The sequence below is a fragment of the Eutrema salsugineum genome, unplaced genomic scaffold, assembly GCF_000478725.1.
Source record: "Eutrema salsugineum unplaced genomic scaffold, Eutsalg1_0 scaffold_3, whole genome shotgun sequence".
NCBI lineage: Eukaryota > Viridiplantae > Streptophyta > Magnoliopsida > Brassicales > Brassicaceae > Eutrema > Eutrema salsugineum.
In genome coordinates this window covers 8,292,128-8,312,375 of record NW_006256756.1, presented here as the reverse complement: position 1 = coordinate 8,312,375, position 20,248 = coordinate 8,292,128, and the positions used below count along the sequence as shown (strand labels likewise).

Genomic DNA, 20,248 nt, shown 5'->3' with positions numbered 1-20,248 from the left:
TGAATCTAGTCCTAAGCTAGCTTAGTCAAACCCCTAGAGCACCCTAACCTACATATCTAGAACTCTAATGAGGTGACTACTCACTAATCATGATTAACACACTAGATCCTTTGCAAGATGTGTTGTTAAGCATGATTAATTGATGAGAATAGATAGATGGATGATAGATGATGAAGAAAAGATGATTAAAGCTCTCAAAATTATTTTGATTAGACAGAAAATGGGAGACCTCTCTCTCAAAAAGGTGTTCTTTTACAAAAGAGGCAAAAAGCTTAAGGGAATAAGAGTTATCGTTTGGGAAAAAACCCTAAAACATATATATAGTGTCTCCTGCGGACCGGGTCAGCCCAGGAAAAACTGGGTACTGACCAGGCTTCAAATGGATAATGTATTAAGTGTGCGAGTTGGTCAAGTGCTTCCCATCCCGCAAGCCTGAGACGCACAGCCTTGGAACTTGTCTTGTGCGCCTAAACTTCTTCAGCCTTAACCGCATGCATATCTCGGTTTGTTCTACAAATACATGTGCTGTTCAGGTCTTCTGCTCTTCAACTCGCACAACCAAAACGCATTCTGGAGAAAATATGTGTGCAAGTCGGTCTTCTTTAGCTCCACGTCGCACGCCTCACTCGCACAAGTCTGGAAAGATGGTCTTGTGAGTTTGAACCTTGTAAACCAAGCCGCATTCCCTTCTCGGTCTTAACTGCAAACATATGTGCGGTTCAGGATCTCTTGCTCTCTTACTCGCACACTCATGTAGCACAGGTCTTGAAGCACGTGTGAGAGTTGGTCTCCTTCACTTCCAAGTCGCAGGCCCAACTCAGTTTGATCTGCGAACACATGTGCAACTTGGTTTGATCTCGGCCAACCCGAATACCCAAGTCGAACAGCTTGTGGGCTTAGCATATTTTCAGCTTGAAGGTATTTTCCCTTGTTCAGGGTTGCCTTACCCGCACATCTCCAGTCGCAGTCTATTTCCAGAATTCAATCTCTCATTGCTGCGGGTTGACTAAGTCGCATAACCATCTCGCAGCAATTCATGTCTTCGCGGACTACTTGGTGTTTGGGGCGGCATATCTTCCAGGATACTGGTCCAAATGGTTTGATTCAAGATCCACAGGAAATATCACTCAAACTCCTAAAACTTTGGTGAAGGACCTAATGGCATCCGGGGAGTGGAAGATCTCACGGATCGCTGATCTCTGCTGTGTATCAGAAAGACCCGAAGAAAATCTTCTGAACCTGTCTTCATTCCGGAAACGTTATCTCTCAGCTCAAAGTTCAAAATCGTGTGATCTCAAGTGTTATAGAAAGAAGACTCAAGGCTCTTGAATCTTGATGATGGCCATGTAAACTGAATTGGTCTGGAAGGGACTGGTCATAGGCAATTTTGAAGTACATCGGATTTGGTCTGAAATGTGAGCGAGACAGGTATGTCTTCCGGTGGCCATAACTCACAGCTCATGGATCCGAATCCACTGATTCCAACTGTTCTGGAACCACGGCGCAAAGCTATCCAACTTTGATGCGTGTTGGGAACCGGAGATTTTGGCTGAGTCTTCATGTGCTGCGGTAAGTAGTTTAGCCGAGAATCTGTTCCCGCGGTGAAGACTTTTAGCCGATAAAACTTAGAACCCTCGACAAAGACTTTTAGGCGATAATCTCTCATCCGGGAACAGCGTTTCACCGAGCCAATCTCCACCCGATAAGCATTTTAGCCGATAGTTGCATGATCCGAACATAATCAGCACCCGATAAAACCTTCTCCACCCGGTACTTGTTTTGGTCGACAGGGAGCTTCCCGTGAAGGGTTATTAGCAGATGGAAACCTTCCCGCGGTACATGCCTTAGGCAATAAACTCCAAAATCTTGATTTCACCATTTTTCGACCTCCAAACTCCATTTCAACACTTGGTCATAGCTCTTCTGCTCCAAACAGACTCCAAAGTACCTGTTTAAGACTCCAAACCATGCAAAGACTCCTTTGGACCTAATGAAACTCCTAAGTCCTAAAACAATGCCTAAAGACCTAAAATGCATGAACAAAGACATGATTTGGAATGAAATATACAACCTAAATGATGCATTTTATGAACATATCAACTCCCCCACACAGCTCCTTTGCTTGTCCTCAAGCAAAAAGAACAAATGAGAGAGAGAGTTGGTGTTTGGGAGTTCACATTATGGGGAAAGAGAAGTAATCACAAAAAGAATTCAAATTCAGGGTCCAAGTTGCTAATTCTGAAATGCTATGCAAGATTTTACTTTGATGCATTAAGTTCAAACAATGATTTCCACAAGCAATCATATTCCTCAGCCCTTTGACATTCATTAAGCTCTTTATCATGTTAATCAATTGATGCAAGTTCAAACAAGCAAAGTTTGGCTGAGGATGAGGTTATGAGACTAAAATGATCTCATTCAATGCACAATCAGGTTCAATGCAACAAGGGGATCTCTCTTTGAATGATCAAACTTTGGTAGAAGGCTAAAGGTAAAAAATCGATGCATACAAGGGCAAGACTCATCTCACCCCATTACCTAAAGTGCTTCTAACCCAAACTCTCACACTGAACCTCACAACTCTCTTCTCACTAATTTTCTTCTCTCAAAGGGTTTTCTTTTTCACTTTTAGACACTGGTTTTGGGAATCTTTCTTTACACTCAGCTCTTTCCACATTTTGGGTTATCTAACCTCTTCACTCGTAACTTTTTCTTTCTTTTGTTTTCACTCAGAGGTTAGATACCTTCTTTTGAACATTTAGAGCTCTCTTTCTTTTAAAAACACAAGACCCAAAACCGGTTTCTTTTCTTTTCAAACGCTTATTCTCATCACTCTCATTTTTACATTTCTTTCTCTTTTCTCTCTCAAAACTTTTCTCTCAAAATGCTCACACAAAGAAACCTCTCCCCTACATATTCACAGCCTAGACCTAGTAGTTCCTTGATGATGGAATAGACACCATGAGACTTGCCCTTGTCGCTCTAAACCTAACACTTTCTGCTAAGTTTGATCCAAGGAGGCCTCTCAACACTCACAAAACGTTTGGCTTGAAGGAAGGTTGGGTTCAGGGTGTGGAAACTGATCCAAAGTGTGGAATCACCTATTTGAGCTAAGAAAAAGAGTGGTAAAAATGGGTTTCTAGTTCAAATATGTATAAGTATCCACAATGCTCATTCAAACAAGGCATCACAAGATAATTCAAAGTTAGGTTCAAGTTTTCACTTGCTAGAGCTGCATTCAATTCAAGGCTTGTATCATCAATCCAAATCATTTCAAATCTTGCAAGCATAAAACAACTAACAACTTGGGCCATGAACTAAACTCTTAATGTGATTTTCTCTCAAGGAAACCTATCATTACTCCCATGCAAATGATGCAACCTATATGATTACGACCCTAGACTCAATCCTAATAATGTGAATGCAACTAAATGAACATTTTTTTTTGTGAAAGTTTTTTCAGATTTTTCGATTTTTTTTTGTTTTTTCTATGCGCTTAAATGTCAATGCATGAATGAATGAGACTCAAGACTCAAAATGGAATATAAGATCAAAGAAAACATGATTGGGAAACATAAAACTCCTCCCCCACACTTAAATAACACAGTCCCTTGTGTTATAAAGGCATGAGAAAGGAATGCAAACAAAAAAAAAAATGCAAAATGCAGAGTGAAAAAGTAAGAACTACATGCATATGTACAAGGGTTGGAGTGGTACCTAGTAGCTTTGGATATCTGACCCCAAAGAGTATGAGGGGTTTGAAGTGAAGTCAGATGGTGTTTCCCAAGAGGGCAGGCTTGGCTCCTCAAAAGCGGTTTCAGGGTCCATCAAATTTACTTTGCCGTATTGTACCAATGCTGTGCAGGTGGTGGAGCTTTCTCCAACCTTTTCTCGGCGTCTTGGTATAGCTGGTGGTGGAGATCCTTCTTTGCATGGGTTCTCAAGCTTCGTGATTATATTTTTCATCTTCTTGATACACTGAGCCATCTTGTGTATCGTTTTATCATGCCACTTGAACCATTGCTGAAGTACACCAATCTTTTTCTGAGCTCTAAATGCTGATGTGCCTGGATCTTCCCAATTGTAATCATTAAAGTGGTATATGTTCCCTCCATAGCGCTTAAGAGGTGGAGGCATACCATCATCATCAGCACCAGCAGCACCAGCTTCAACAACTGTCTTCTTTCCCTTGGAAATCTCTTCTTTGCAAGCCTTCTTGTGGTGAGGGAGGGGTTGGGTAAGAGGATTTGAGGTGTTTCATCTCACTAGATCTTGTAGTTGTAGGCAAGCTTGGTGCCAACTCTCCCTTGAAAGAATCCGATCTTGCATAGATGTGCTTCATTAATCAGATCAAACCTTGCCTTACTCTCCTTAAACTTGTATCCCTTTGCCTTCAAAATCTTTGTCACAATCCAACCATGTCTCAGCTTCACATCCTTCTTCTTTGAATTCCAAATGGTCTCTTTGTAGGTCATCAAGGCTCTTGCTAGTTGAGAGGAAAGGCAAGGTGTGTAAGGATATCCTTCAAAAGGCTTCCCATTGTCATAAGTTAGCATCAAAGGTTTCAAACCCACAGAAAGAAGATTCAAGTCACCCTTGTGAACCCTTCCAACATCAATTCTGAAGAAAAGGCTGTGAGCAAGGATCTTTGTGAACATATCTCAGCACAGGGCTTCTGATCCAAGAAGCCCTAGTTACACTCCAAATATCCTCAAAAGCACCTGTTTTGAACTCCAATCCATGCAAAGACTCATTTAAACCTAATGCAAAACTCCTAAGTCTAAAACAATGCCTACAGACCTAAAATGCATGAAATAAGACATGATTTCGTATGAAATATGCAAGCTAAATGATGCATTTTCTGAATATATCAACTCCCCCACACTTGTCCTTTGCTTGTCCTCAAGCAAAAAGATCAAATGAGGAAGAGGTTGTGAGTTTGGGAGTTCACATTTCCTATGGGAAGAGAGAATTGACAACAAAAAGAGTTCAAATTCAGGGTCCAAGTTGCTAAGTCTAAAATGCATGCATGACTTTACTTTGTGAATCAAAATTTAAACATGATCTCCACAAGTTTTCATATTCCACAGCCCTTTAACATTCATTATTAGCAACCATGTGAATCAAAATGATGCCTACTCAAACAAGCATGTTTGGCCAATGGATGAGGTTATGAGATAAAGATGATCTCATTCTTTACACAATGTGGGTTCAATTCAGCACAAGGGTCTCTCATGAATGATCAAACTTTGGTAAAAGGCTAAAGGTAGAGAGCAACAAAAGCATACAATGGCTAGAATCCATCTACCCAAGTAACTAAGATGCTCTAAACCCAATGCTAAAACTCTAAGCTACCCTCACATGAACCTCAAACTCTCTTCTCTGAAAGGGTTTTCTTTTTCACTTTTAGACACTGGTTTTGGGATCTTTCTTTACACTTAGCTGTTTTCACATTTTGATTCATCCAACCTCTTCTCTTATCTCTTTAGACACATGAGCCATTTGGCTTTTTTTCTTTCTTTCTTTTCACTCAGAGGTTAGACACTTTCTTTTGAACACTTAGAACTTTCTTTCTCTTTAAAAATGGTTTCTAGCTCAAATATGTATATGCTATCCACAAATTCATTCAAGTATGCATCTTTTGATAATTGCATTTTCAAATTCAAGGTTATCACTTAGCTAGAGCTGAGTACAATTCAAACTTGCATCAACAATCTCACACATTTCAAGTCATGCAAGCATAAAAGAGCTAACAACTTTGGCCATGAATTAAACTCTTAATGTGATGTTCTCTTAAGGAAACCTATCATTACTCCCATGCAAATGATGCAAACCTATATGAAATACAATCCTAGACACAAACTAAAATGTGAATGAAACTACATGAGCATTTTTTTGTGAAATTTTTTCTGATTTTTTTGGTTTTTTTTTATTATATGCACTTAGATGCAGACTCAAAAGGAAATGGAAAATAAGATCAAGAACAAACATGGTTAGCAATACTAAACTCCTCCCTCACACTTAAATAAAACAGTCCCTTGTGTTATAAAAGCATGAGAAAGGAGTGTAGATCAAGCTCAAAATGCAAGATGAGAAAGAAAAATAAAATGCAAAATGCTATGTAAAAGTTGGAGTTGGTACCTCTTATGGACTTGGAGGTGGGGTTGGAGACCCCATGGAGTAAGATGGATTGCTGGACTGATCTGAGGGTGATCTCATTGCATCTCGCCTTGCCCTCAGGTTTTCATCAGGTGACTCATGATCGATGTACACCACCAGTTGCCCCTCTTGCTCAGAACTCTCTCCAACAGCGTCTTTAACTTATAGCAGTTCAACATTGATTGGCTGGGAGCTTTCTCCTTTTTTCCCTTGCTGCTAAGTTCCTTGATCTTGCACTTCATCCCCTTAAAAATCCTTTTCAAGCTCTTAACTGATTTCACCAGCTTCCTGATTGTCTTGTCTTGCCACTTGTACCACCCTTGAAGCTGGTTATTGTGATGATGAGCTTGGGGGATGGGTTAAGGCATTCTTCCATTATATGGAGTGAAGAAATACCTCTCACTACCATCCTTTGGATCAGGGATCACTGGCTCATCCTCTTGAGCTTCTTCATCATCGCTCATTGCCTTCTTTCCCTTGTCCACTCTCCTCTTGATGCTGATGATTGGAGGATGAACAGCTGGGTTATAGTGGAGATCCTTGGTAATGTGAAAACCAATGTTCTTCTAGTCAGAAAGTGATGTGATGGAGGGATTGGGCAGCAACACTCTCACATCTCTCTCGTAGAAGGCAAGATTATAAGCAAACAAGTCTCCTTCCACAGATCCCTCAATGAAAGTTGTTCTCAGAAGATGTGCTGCATCCATCAATTTAAATTCTCCCCAATCATAGGTGATATTTTAGCAATCAGGAGAGGAGTTATAAGCCCTCCACAACTCAGGCGTGGCTTCTTGCTCTTGGTGGTGAAAACCCATTCTTTGAGGTGTAGAAGATGCTTCATCAAAAGTGCTGCCATAGAAGGTTTTGTCTAATCTCCAATAAATGGTGAACCACTCTGAAAGAAAGGCAAGAAAGCCTTCATCCCCATTTGCACAATCCTCATCTCTTCCTCAGACACAGACCCAAACTCTTTCTTTCCAAAGAAACTCTGAGCTACAACCTTGTGAGCCATTCTTATTGCTGGGTTCCTCAAGTTATAAGCTTTGCTTATCTCAGCAAGATAACCTCCATTAGCTGAGAGCTTCCAAAGTTCTTCCACATCTTCCTTAGTGGCAGAGGGCTCACCAATATCAGACCTGTTCTCAGTGGCAAACCAAAACACTTCATATATCTCAGCAAAGGTCATCTCATATCTCTCCATTCTAATCTTGAAGTCAATGGAACAATGCCCTTCATCTTCATGACAAGTGACAAGCAATAAGGCAAAGAATTGGGCTGTGGAATCACTGTAAGCATGGTGAAGCATGTCAATCAAGTTCCCAAGACCAGCTACTTGGAGAATGGTCCTCACATCTTGCAAAATCCCAAGCTTCTCAAGGAGTTCACAATCAGGAAACCAAGTTGGCTCCACCTCTATCTCTCTCAGCCTCCTCAAGTAATCAGCAAAAGATGGTTCTTTGCTTTTCCTTGGCCTCTTGCTCTCTGCCTTCTTTCTTTTCCCAGCAGTTGCTTGAACAGTTCTCACATCATCATCAGCTGCCTCTCCCCTTTCAGTTCGTTCTCCTTGTACTTTGGAGGTTGAGGCTTCTCCTATTCTCATAACAATCTGTTTGTTTTTCTTAGCCCCTTTCTTTGCCGTTTATGGTTCAGCAGGGCCTCGGTTTTCGCCATTGTTCCTGAAAACACAAGTCTCACACAAGAAATGAGCATCTAAATCAAGAGAATACCACTTGTGTGATTTTTATGAAATCGAAAATGGTAAAGTCACTGTAAATTTTTGGAAACAATTTAGCATGAAAAGCACATCCAAATCAATCCACAGCAATTTACCACATCAAAAAAAAAAAAAAAATGGTTTAAGCCCAGAACAATTCTTGAACCATAAATCACTGCTCTAAGAAATGTTTCTCACAAAGTGCAAAACTCAGCTCAGGAACAGAAATTAAGCACATCAGTTCTTTCCTAACTCATTTCCAACCTAAAACCCAAGGTTCTAAGTTCCTTTAACAGTGAATTAACCGATTTCAAGAAAAAATTCTTCAAGAAAACTCAGTTCAGAATCGGTTCAGTTTCAAGAACAAGAGAAATGCTGTCATGATCGATTACCTCGGGATTAAGTGAAATGCAGCTAGAGACGTTAGCAGGATCAGAAAGAGGATTAAAAACCGAGCTCATAGCAAAAAGAATCACGAAAAACCGACTTGAAATAAGCAAGTTATGAAAGTTTTGAAGTTCAGAGTGTGAGAGAAACCAAGCCTGGTCTCGGGGAAGAAGAACGCCATGTCTTTAGATCGGTGTGGGAGACAGCTGGTGAAGGCTGTCTTCTGTTGACTATGACAAAGTACACCCTATGGATCGCTGGGTAAATAGGTGCATCAAGCTACACCGAGCTTCTTCTTCCCGATGCTGAGCTCGATGTAGTTCAGCTGTGTTTCCGAGGGCTTCTACACCGAGGTAAGTCTCTCAGGTGCCGGTCTCGGTGTGATCCTGTGCGGTCTGGGAAGGTTTTACACCGGCTTAGTTTTGCCCGGTGTAGACCTCGGTGCTAGTGCCTTCTTTGGGGAGAAGTTCCACACCGAGGTTGATTTACCCGGTGTTATTCTCGGTGTTGGTCAGAATGCTTTTAGGCAAGAATAAAACCGAGTCTGATCACCCCGGTGCCGATCCAGGTGTTATGCTGCACGGTCTGAGGAGTTTCTACACCGGCTATCATATTCCAGGTGCTGTCCCCGGTGTTAAACTCATGCACCTCAAGGATATTCACCCCGAGCTCAAGCATCACGAGGTGCTTCCCAGTGTAAAACCTTCACGTTTTGGGGTTGTGTCTACACCGAGGTCCATTTACCCAATGGTAGCCCTGGTGCTAAACTTTCCTAAAGAAAAATTCTCCACACCGAGGTGCATAAGTTCGATGTTGAGCTTGATGTACCCCATACCGGATTTAACTTGGTGCATCTGATACATGTTATGGTATCAGATACTACCATCGACAAAACGAAAAGACGCTAATTAGGTTTATCTGTTTCCTTTTTGCAATAGGATTACGTTTTAGTGTTTTTCCCTTTTATTGGTTTTAAGCTTTAGGATCTTTTCTTTTTAATTTAGGAGAAGTAGTTTGTAAGGAGACCTATATAAGGGTCTCTTATAATTAATAAGAACTTAACTTTCAACAATTAACCTAATTCTCTAAGAGAGACTTGGGTTAAGAGGAAGCTTAGCTAAATCTCTTCTAGTTCTCACGTTAAACAACTATTACAAGATTAAAATCAAAGTTGCAGGCTCATATCAATTTGGTATCAGAGCCGAACGATTCGATGGGAGACGTTGATTCCGTTGCTGTGCAACTCGCAAAAATAATGGAAGCAATCCTGGAGATGAAATCAGCGATGGGTCCAATGCAAACTACGTTGGGGGCTCTTGAAGAGAAGACGACGAATCAACAAACAGCGTTGGAAGCAACCATTGCAGCTCATAAGGAGATGAGCGAGCAGACGCAAGAGGCACTCGCACATCTTCGAGAAGAGCAGTCGGCGACGCAACGACCAAACCGCCTTGCTGGAACAACTTTCACAGGAATCAAAAACACAAGTCCAAAAACCCGAGGAGCTCTATGCGTCTGGAAAACAGAGCGGATCTACTAATGTTCAAGGAATAGTGAAAGCGAACAAAGTCAGTTCTGAGGCGGAGGGTGATGATTTCACAGCAGCAAAAGAGGGCAAGAACATACCTGACAGTAATGGTGGATTTCAGAAACAAATTACATCAGGAGGACCATGGCCGATACGTTTTATTGGCAGAGAAAGGGGAAACCGTCATACAGACGGGGGAGGTGACTGGAATGTGTGAGCAATAGGAGCTCCACTTCACGATGCTTATCGTACCTACACAGCTGGTGATTTTTGTTTGCAAGAAGAAATTCCAGGTGACTACTCTAGGAGATCCGATAGGTGTGTAATACCACCATCAAAGATGGAATTTCCTTCATATGATGGTACTACAAATGCAGTCGAGTGGTTACAGAAGTGTGAAGACTATTTATCGATCAAAGAGTGTTTAATGATGACGCTAAGGTACAACAAGCAACCTTGGTTCTCACAAGACAAGCGTATCATTGGTACACCAATCTCCGGCATTTGGTTACACACAAACTAGGGTGGGCTGAATTCAAAAGAATCTGTGAAAGCCGTTTTGGTCGAGCAGATTCAGTAAACCCTGTGATATATCATGGTTTTTATGGTTTAGAGCCATGGTATAAGTCTTATTTATAGAGTCTTTTTAGTGTCTTTTGAGTCTTTTGGAGTCTTTTCAGGTCATAGGTACGTTTGGAGCTTAACTGGAGACTTTGGAGCACTTTGGAGCTTAATCAGGATCAAATTCGTTAAGGATGGATTTTGTGCTTTAGTGTCGCTCGACACCATGGAGAGTGACGCTCGACACTTGTCAGAGAAATAAGGAAAAGGCGATTTTGTTTCCTATTTGAAGAAGGAGTTGGGCCTAAACGTTTTCAAGGAAGCCCAAAACGTGTTTTAGAGATATACATAGGATTTTATTCCCTTTTTATCGATACCTTAGATTTTTGAGAGAGAGATACACTGAGTTTTCGGCTTTTGCAATTTTGAGAGCTTGGGGAGACAAGTCCGAACTCTGTTCATTTAGAGAGAAGATTTCGAACCCCTTTATCTATTTTGATTTAATCTATTGCTTTCTATTCATCATGTTTGTTGTTCCAATAATCATGTCTGAGTAGATCACCTGTTAGGTTTAGGGTTTAATTAGGGTTTTCTCTGAATGTTTGATTAACTTGCTAGTTAGGGTTCATATCTGTTAGTTCTTCATCTTAGGCTGTTCTTAATGCTAATTCTGGATTGATCACCTAGAACTTAGATCTTAGGTTGCTTAATTGACACGGAAGTGTAATTGAATAACTGGAAAGAACCTAGGGTGAGCAAAGTAGCTATTCGCAAAGGAATTTGGTTTAGATGCTTTGTGAACATATCGAACTTGTGCATTAAAGCTGGTTTAAATCTGTAGGATTTGCAAAGGAATTTGGGATTCTAGGATTTTAACTTAGATAATTCTCACAACGGAAGTTGGTTAATTATAATTATGTGTTTCGAGTTCAAGAACCGAGCTTAATAACTGAACCCTGATTAGTTAAGTTAATCTGCATTCATTGATCTCCTGAAAACGCCCTAGACCTAGTATTTATCCAATCGAACTTACAATCGTTTTTACTGCTGCTTAATTTACTTCTGTCGCATTGCCATTTAGTTCCAATATTTCTGCTTAGCGTAATTCAATCTCTATAAGGTTTATTGGGTGATCTCTTGTCTCTGTGGTTCGACCCCTATATACTACAACTGCACATTTGTGCTCTTGCAGAGTAGCTTAGGGATTAAACTTTGAGCAGATCAAGTTTTGGCGCCGTTGTCGGGGACTTGATTTCGCCATTAAACCTAGTTTTTGAGTTTCGACTAAGTTTTCCTTCTTAGTGTCGAGCGACACCTTTCTTTTTATAACCTAATTTACTTATTTCTTTTTCTCTCTTTGTTTTTGGTGTTTCAGGTTTATTTATACTCGTGGAACCAGAAGCAACAAGGACATCCCGCTAGTGAATTTGAACAACGAGGAGCTAGCTGAGTTAGAGCGAACGAACAGGAAAGCAAAGGGTCCGGCAATGATGGAAAACGCCAATGGACTTGTTCGTGATGATGCTGGAGTCTGGAGAGACTAAGAGGGTCATGTGTGCAATGCGAGAGGCCAAAGGCTTGATGGAGATGGCAACATCATTCCACCAGCACCTTTACCAGTGGATGTTGTTGACCAGAATCCACCACCTGCACCACGTGGTAATGCTGTGATCGTTCCACATCAGAGGAGCGTTCCAGCGGATCGGAATGTGAGGGAACCTGCACCTGCAGCTGGTCGTGGACGAACGCTTGGAGATTATAACAGACCTGAGCAGTTCTATGCAAATCGTTATGTGATTCGCGCTCCTGCGTTTCAAAGAACGATTTTGAGTTGAAGCCTGTGTACTACACTCTTGTGGGACAGCATCCTTTTCATGGTCACTCTCATGAGCACCCGATGGATCATATTGAGAGGTTTGAGGACTTGGTCACCAGCATCAAGTACAATGGAGTGTCCAATGATTTCCTCCTCTGCAAGCTGTTTCCTTATTCTCTTGCTGGAGAAGCAGCTAACTGGTTGAAGCAGTTGGAGCCAGGATCACTCACTACTTGGGAAGAGACCAGGAATGATTTCCTGCACAACTTCTTCGATGATGCTAGGTCTGAGGAGTTGAGGACGAAAATTTCGACGTTTTCTCAGGAACCAACTGAAGCGTTCAAAGCTTCTTGGGTGCGATTCAAATCGTACCAGCGAGACTGTCCCCATCATGGCTTCAGCGATGTGCAGTTGTTGGGTATCTTCTTTAGAGGTATCGACTGGAGGTATCAGATGGCACTTGATGCAGCAAGAAATGGAAACTTCAACACCAGATAGCCAGAAGAAGCTGTTGAGCTCATCGAAAACTTGGCATCCAGCAATAGCACCAAGAATGCTGATCTTGATCAAAAGAAGCAAGCTGGGAACATGGATAGATCGCAGATCGCTGAGGTGAACGCTAAGCTTGACTCTGTGCACAGCCTTTTGGTGGGTAAGAAGTCTGTCAGATTCTCACAGGAGGTGGAGAGTTTCGAACCTGAGGATGAAGCTGAGGTGGAGGATGTCAACTTTGTCAGTGGGTCAAGATTTCAGGGTCAGAGGTTTGGTAATCAGCAAGGTAACAGAAGCTACAGTGGGAATTACAGTGGAAACAATCAGAGAGGAGTACCTTCAACAGTAATCAGAACTTCTCTGGTCACACGCCTAAGCCTCAGTAACAGAAGCCTTTTTCCAACAACAGTTTTTCTAGAAACTACAGCACTCCTTCATCTCAACCTCAAACTCCTGACAATGAGATGAAGTCTATGCTGGAACAAATTCTGGAAGGTCAGCAGAAGCTCACCGTGGACTTCAATGGAAAGATGGATGCTCTCTACCTTGATCTGAATGGGAAAATCGAAGCTTTGAACACTCATGTCAAGCAGCTCGATACGCAGGTTGCTCAAACTGCAGGTTCTGTTAAAAGGCAAGAAGGTTTTCTTCCTGGGAAGACTGACACCAATCTAAGGCATCACTGCAGTGCTATCACGTTGAGGAGTGGTAAAACTCTGAGTTCTGAGCCCAAGAAGACGCCTCCTGCACCTGAAGTCGTGGATTTGGAAGACCCTGAAGAAATTCCTGAAATTGCAGAGCCGGTGTTGAGCGACACCACAACCAGTGTCGCACGTCACCAACCACAGAGCAAAGCTGTTGATGCTCTGAATCTGAAATCAGCTGAAGAGAAAGTCTACAAACCTAAGGTTCCTTACCCAAGGAGCCCTAGGAAGTCTAAGCAAGAGCTTGATGATGCACGATGCAAATCTTTGATGGAAAAGCTTGTGATTGAGATACCTTTGGTTGATGCTGTAAAAATCACTCATGTTATCAGACGTTATGTGAAGCGAATGGTGACCAATAATCTCAGCCATGAACAAGGAGTGATGATGATTTCTGAGCAAGTCAGTGCACTGATTCAGAACCGAATTCCAGAGAAGCTGTCTGATCCAGGAAGCTTTGTCTTGGATTGCTCTATCTTCACAGAGAGATTCAAGAGATCGCTGTGTGATCTGGGTTCAAGTGTTAACCTCATGCCTTATTCAGTAGCTGTCAATCTCGGCATGAGTGATTTCAAGCCAACAAGGATTTCTCTCATCCTAGCTGATCGTTCGACAAAGATACTTGAAGGAGTGCTAGAAGATGTTCCAATCAAGGTTGGAGACTGCATGATACCGACTGACTTTGTGGTTTTGGAGTATGGAGAGGAGCCTAAGGATCCTCTTATCCTTGGGAGACCTTTTCTAGCTACAGCAGGTGCTATCATCGATGTCAGGAAAGGCAGGATCGCTCTGAATGTTGGAGATCTGGTGATGAACTTTGACATGGACAAGCTGATGAAGAAGCCTACCATCGATGGTCAGACCTTCTATGTCGACACTCTCACAGAGTTTGCTGAGGAGATTTTCCAGGAGATGCTACCTACAGACCCACTGGAGAGAGCTTTGACCACGTTGCAACCGAAGCTGAGCACTTGGACGATATTTCAGCATCTTACTTGAAGATGTTGGACTCGAGCGAGCATGTGATGCAGCTAGCATCGCAGATTGAACAGCTCGAGTCTCCTGCGAAGGTGAAGCATTTATCCGACTGGAGTGAAGAGAAAGCGCCCAAGATTGAGTTCACACAACTCCCTGCAGGACTAAGGTACGCATTTCTAGGCTCTAATTCTACTTATCCAGTCATCATCAACTCTTCTTTGAACAATGCTGAGGTTACCTTACTACTGAGCAAGCTGTGCAAGCATCGCAACGCTTTTGGCTATTCTCTTGATGATATTTCAGGTATCTCACCAGACCTGTGCATGCATCGAATTCACCTGGAGGATGAGTCGAAGTCATCGATCGAACACCAGTGCAGGTTGAACCCTAATCTGAAAGACGTCGTCAAAAAGGAGATCATGAAGCTGCTGGATGCTGGAATCATCTATCCAATTTCAGATAGTGCTTGGGTCAGTCCTGTGCACGTGGTTCCCAAGAAAGGAGGGGTTACAGTTGTGAAGAATGACAAGGATGAGCTGATTCCGACGCGCACAGTGACTGGACACAGGATGTGCATCGATTACAGGAAGCTGAATGTAGCGACCAGGAAGGATCACTTTCCATTGCCCTTTATTGATCAGATGCTGGAAAGACTTGCAAGCCATCCCTACTACTGCTTCCTCGATGGGTACTCAGGATTTTTCCAGATTCCTATCCACCCAGATGATCAGGAGAAGACCACCTTTACATGTCCATACGACACTTTCGCATATCGCAGAATTCCCTTTGGACTCTGTAATGCTCCTGCAACGTTTCAGAGATGTATGATGTCTATCTTCACTGATATGATTGAGGATTTCATGGAGGTCTTTATGGATGATTTCTCAGTTTACGGATCATCTTTTAAGGACTGTCTGGATAATCTCTGCAAGATTCTGGCTCGCTGTGAAGAGAAGCACTTGGTCCTTAACTGGGAAAAGTGTCATTTTATGGTCAGAGATGGGATTGTGCTTGGGAACAAGGTTTCTGCAGCTGGTATCGAAGTGGATCGTGCGAAGATTGATGTCATGACGAGTTTGCCACCACTTGATTCTGCGATCGGTTAGAAGCTTCCTGGATTATGCAGGGTTCTATCGTCGCTTTATCAAAGACTTCAGCAAGATTTCACGTCCTCTTACTGCTTTGCTACGCAAGGAGGCCAAGTTTGAGTTTACAGACGAATGCCTAGCCGCGTTCGAACAAATCAAACACGCTTTGATAAGCGCCCCTATTGTGCAGCCTCCTGACTGGAATTTTCCTTTTGAGGTGATGTGTGATGCCAGTGATTTTGCTGTTGGTGCTGTCCTAGGACAGAAGAAGGACAAAAGGCTTCATGCAGTCTACTATGCCAGTCGAACTCTGGATGATGCTCAACGGAACTATGCTACTACTGAGAAAGAGCTATTGGCTGTGGTCTTTGCTTTTGAGAAATTTCGACCCTACCTTGTGGGATCGAAGGTTATTGTGCACACAGATCATTCTGCACTCAAATACTTGATGAAGAAGAAGGATGCAAAGCCAAGGTTACTGCGATGGGTGTTACTTCTTCAGGAATTCGATATTGAGGTCAAGGACAAGAAGGGTGTTGAGAATGGTGTTGCAGATCATCTCTCACGCATCAGGGTTGAAGATGACGTACCCATAGACGATTTTCTGCCAGAAGAGAATGTATACTATGTGGAAACCAGGTTTCAGAGCAGATTTGACGAAGAATTACAGGCTTTTCGAATTGGAGAAACGTTAGTGTCGAGGGACACCACCACTAGTGTCGTGCGACACCTTGCTCAGCCAAACACCGAGACTTCTCAAATTCGAAGCAGACTTCCTGAGATCAGTTCAGCTGCTGTATCTGCCACCCAACGTCCTTGGTATGCTGATATTGCCAATTATCTCGCTGCAGAGACTGAGCCTGAGAACTTTAAGGGGTACGCGAAGAAGAAGTTCCTGAGAGAGCTGATGAGATATCACTGGGATGAGCCATATCTGTACAAGCACTGTTCCGATGGGATTTACAGAAGATGTGATCTGCTCAAAGTTTAATCCCTAAGCTACTCTGCAAGAGCACAGATGTGCAGTTGTAGTATCTAGGGGTCGAACCACAGAGACAAGAAATCACTCAATAAACCTTATGTAGATGGAGTTACGCTAAGCCGAAATATGCAGAACAAATAGCAATGCGACAATAATAAACAAAGCAGCGATGAAAACAGTTGTAAATTCGATGTGATAAAGGATAGGTCTAGGGCGTTTTCCATCATTGCCGGATCCCTTGCTTTCCTGTTCGTTCGCTCTAACTCAGCTAGCTCTTCGTTGCTCAAATTCACTAGCGGAATGTCCTTGTTGCTTCTGGTTCCACGAGTGTGCATAAACCTGAAACACCAAAAACAAAGAGAGAAAAACGAAATAAGTAAACTAGGTTATAAAAAGAAAGGTGTCGCGCGACACCACAATTGGTCTCGCTCGACACTAGGTCGAAAAACTTAGTCGAAACTCAAAAACTAGGTTTAATGGCGAAATCAAGTCCCCGGCAACGGCGCCAAAACTTGATCTGCTCAAAGTTTAATCCCTAAGCTACTCTGCAAGAGCACAGATGTGCAGTTGTAGTATCTTGGGGTCGAACCACAGAGACAAGAAATCACTAAATAAACCTTATGTAGATGGAGTTACGCTAAGCCGAAATATGCAGAACAAATAGCAATGCGACAATAATAAATAAAGCAGCGATGAAAACAGTTGTAAATTCGATGTGATAAAGGATAGGTCTAGGGCGTTTTCAGGAGATCAGTGAATGCAAATCAACTTAACTAATCAGGGTTCAGTTATTAAGCACGGTTCTTGAACTCAAAACACAGAACTATAATTAACCAACTTCCGTTGTGAGAATTATCTAAGTTAAAATCCTAGAATTCCAAATTCCTTTGCAAATCCTACAGATTTAAACCAGCCTTAATTGCACAAGTTCGATATGTTCACAAAGCTCCTAAACCAAATTCCTTTGCGAATAGTTACTTTGCTCAACTCAGGTTCTTTCCAGTTATTCAATTACACTTCCATGTCAATTAAGCAACCTAAGATCTTAGTTCTAGGTGATCAGTCTAGAATTAGCTTTAAGAACAACCTAAGGTGAAGAACAAATAGATATGAACCCTAACTAGCAAGTTAATCACACATTCAAAGAAAACCCTAATTAACCCTAAACCTAACAGGTGATCTACTCAGACATGGTTATTGAAACAACAAACATGATGAATAGAAAGCAATAGATTAAATCGAAATAGATAAAGGGGTTCGAAATCTTCTCTCTAAACGAACAGAGTACAGACTTGTCTCCCAAAGCTCAGAAATCGCAAAAGCCGAAAACTCAGAGTATCTCTCTCTCAAAAATCTAAGGTGATCGTAAAAAGGGAATAAAAATCCTATATATATATCTCTAAGACACGTCTTGGGCTTCCTTGAAAACGTTTGGGCCCAACTCCTTCTTCAAATAGGAAACAAAATCGCCTTTTCCTTATTTCTCTGACAAGTGTCGAGCGTCACCCTTTATGGTGTCGAGCGTCACTAAAGCACAAAATCCATTCTTGACGAATTTGATCCTGATTAAGCTCCAAAGTGCTCCAGAGTCTCCAGTTAAGCTCCAAACGTACCTATGACCTGAAGAGACTCCAAAAGACTCGAAAGACACTAAAAAGACTCTATAAATAGGACTTATACCATGGTTAAAAACCATAAAAACCATGATATATCAAGATGCATTGCAGAGTCAGAAGTTCCAGAGGTGCTGTTTCATTGTCATGGATCCGAATATGCTGGACACTTTGCGACATTCAAAACAGTGTCTAAGGTTCTTCAAGCAGGCTTTTGGTGGCCTACAATGTTTCGCGACGCGCATGCTTTTATCTCACAGTGTGATGCTTGTCAGAGGAGAGGGAAGATCAGCAAGCGACATGAGATGCCACAGAATTTCATCCTTGAGGTTGAAGTATTTGATTGCTGGGGTATCGATTTCATGGGTCCTTTTCCCTTTTCTTATGGGAATAAGTACATTCTGGTTGCTGTTGATTATGTCTCTAAGTGGGTCGAAGCCATTGCCAGCCCCACCAACGATTCTTCAGTGGTTCTTAAGATGTTCAAGACCATTATCTTCCCTCGATTTGGAGTTCCTCGAATTGTTATAAGTGATGGTGGATCTCACTTTATTAACAAGGTTTTCGAGAAACTCCTAAGGAAACATGGAGTCCATCATCGAGTTGCAACCCCTTATCACCCTCAGATGAGTGGACAGGTCGAAATGTCGAATCGGCAGGTCAAGGAGATCTTGGAGAAGACAGTGGGTAAAACTCCAAAGGACTGGTCTGCGAAGTTGGACGATGCACTCTGGGCGTACAGGACATCGTTCAAAACACTTCTAGGCACCACGCCTTTCCACCTGCTCTATGGAAAGCCCTGCCACCTTCCAGTGGAGATTGAACACAAAGCAGCTTGGGCAATAAAGATGATGAACTTCGACATCAAGTCTGCTGCAGAAAGGAGACTGATACAGCTGAATGAGTTGGACAAAATCAGGCACCATGCCTATGAGAATTCGAAGCTGTACAAAGAGAGGACCAAGGCGTATCACGATTCGAAAATCCTCTCCAGACAATTCGAACCGAATGATCAGGTACTTCTGTATAACTCTCGCCTACAATTGTTTCCTGGTAAACTTCGTTCTCGATGGTCAGGTCCTTTCATAGTCAAAGAGGTTCGCCCCTATGGTGCCATCGTCCTCCTCACACCAGATGGCAGCAGGGAGTTCACAGTGAATGGACAAAGGGTGAAGCACTACTGGGCCAAAGCTGAGATTCCGGACGGACATATCGTTCCTCTGGATGGTGCACCTCCTGCCTGAATCACCATCAAGTCAAGCTAATGACTTAAAACAAGCGCTTGGTGGAAGGCAATCCACTGGTAAGTATGTACATAAGTCTTATTGTTTCTTTTGATTTTCGTTTTTGGTTTTCGTGTTTTAGGTGAAGTAGAGGCTGGTGTCGAGCGACACCACATTGTCACTTGCTTCTGTGAAATTGAAAAAAAAAAAATTAGGAAATCAGGAAACCGGAGTCAAACCAGATTTTCGGATTGGTCTGCTGCAATTTGGTACGAAGAGAACAAGTGTCGCACGACACCATCGTCAGTGTCGCGCGACACCATCATTGCAGCCAGGTAAGTTCTCTGTTTTTCCTGCGTTTCTCTGTTTCCTTTCTTTTGTTTCACCAACTTCGGACTTGATAACACTGGGGACAGTGTTGTTCAAGTCTGGGGGAGGTAGTCGTTGACATTGTGTCTGTTTTTCTTATGAGTCAGTCGTGTCAAAAAGTTTTTGAGTCAAAACCTGTTGGAGATAATGATGCTTTTTCTGGAATTATTGTGCTGACCTTTCATCTAAGTGACCACTGCTGCAGATTCAGTCTAGATCCGACTAATGAAAAATCCAAAGGCTGACCAGTTGACTAGAGGCGTCCATGTTTCCAACAGAATCCACTAACCTGAGCTAAGTTCTGAACTTCACTTTTAACTCGTTGATGTGACTAATGCCTTAGAGCTTGATTCCTCGTTCATACTTGACAAATGAAAGCCTGTGTGAAATTTAATGTTGGTGTTTCTCTCCCTGTGACGAGCTAAAAAGTAAAGAAAGAAAAAAAAAAGGCGAAAAGATTGAGATGATTTTCGCTTAGGAGTGAAGGGTTAGGAATGTTTCCAATGATCCCATTATTTCACTTCTAAGTTGGAATGATCACACAAAAGAAGGAAGTGAGAGGTAGGAAAGTTTCCTATGACCCCACTATTCGCTGAAAACCTTTGATACAAGGTAAGGGGACAACTCGGGGACT

The 20,248-nt window shown here is 42.2% G+C and overlaps 1 pseudogene; it reads left to right on the top strand.

Moving 5' to 3' along the window:
* The first annotated feature begins 15,328 nt into the window (after window positions 1–15,328).
* On the top strand, window positions 15,329–19,266 carry LOC112085353 (annotated as a pseudogene).
* The last annotated feature ends 982 nt before the right edge of the window (window positions 19,267–20,248 follow it).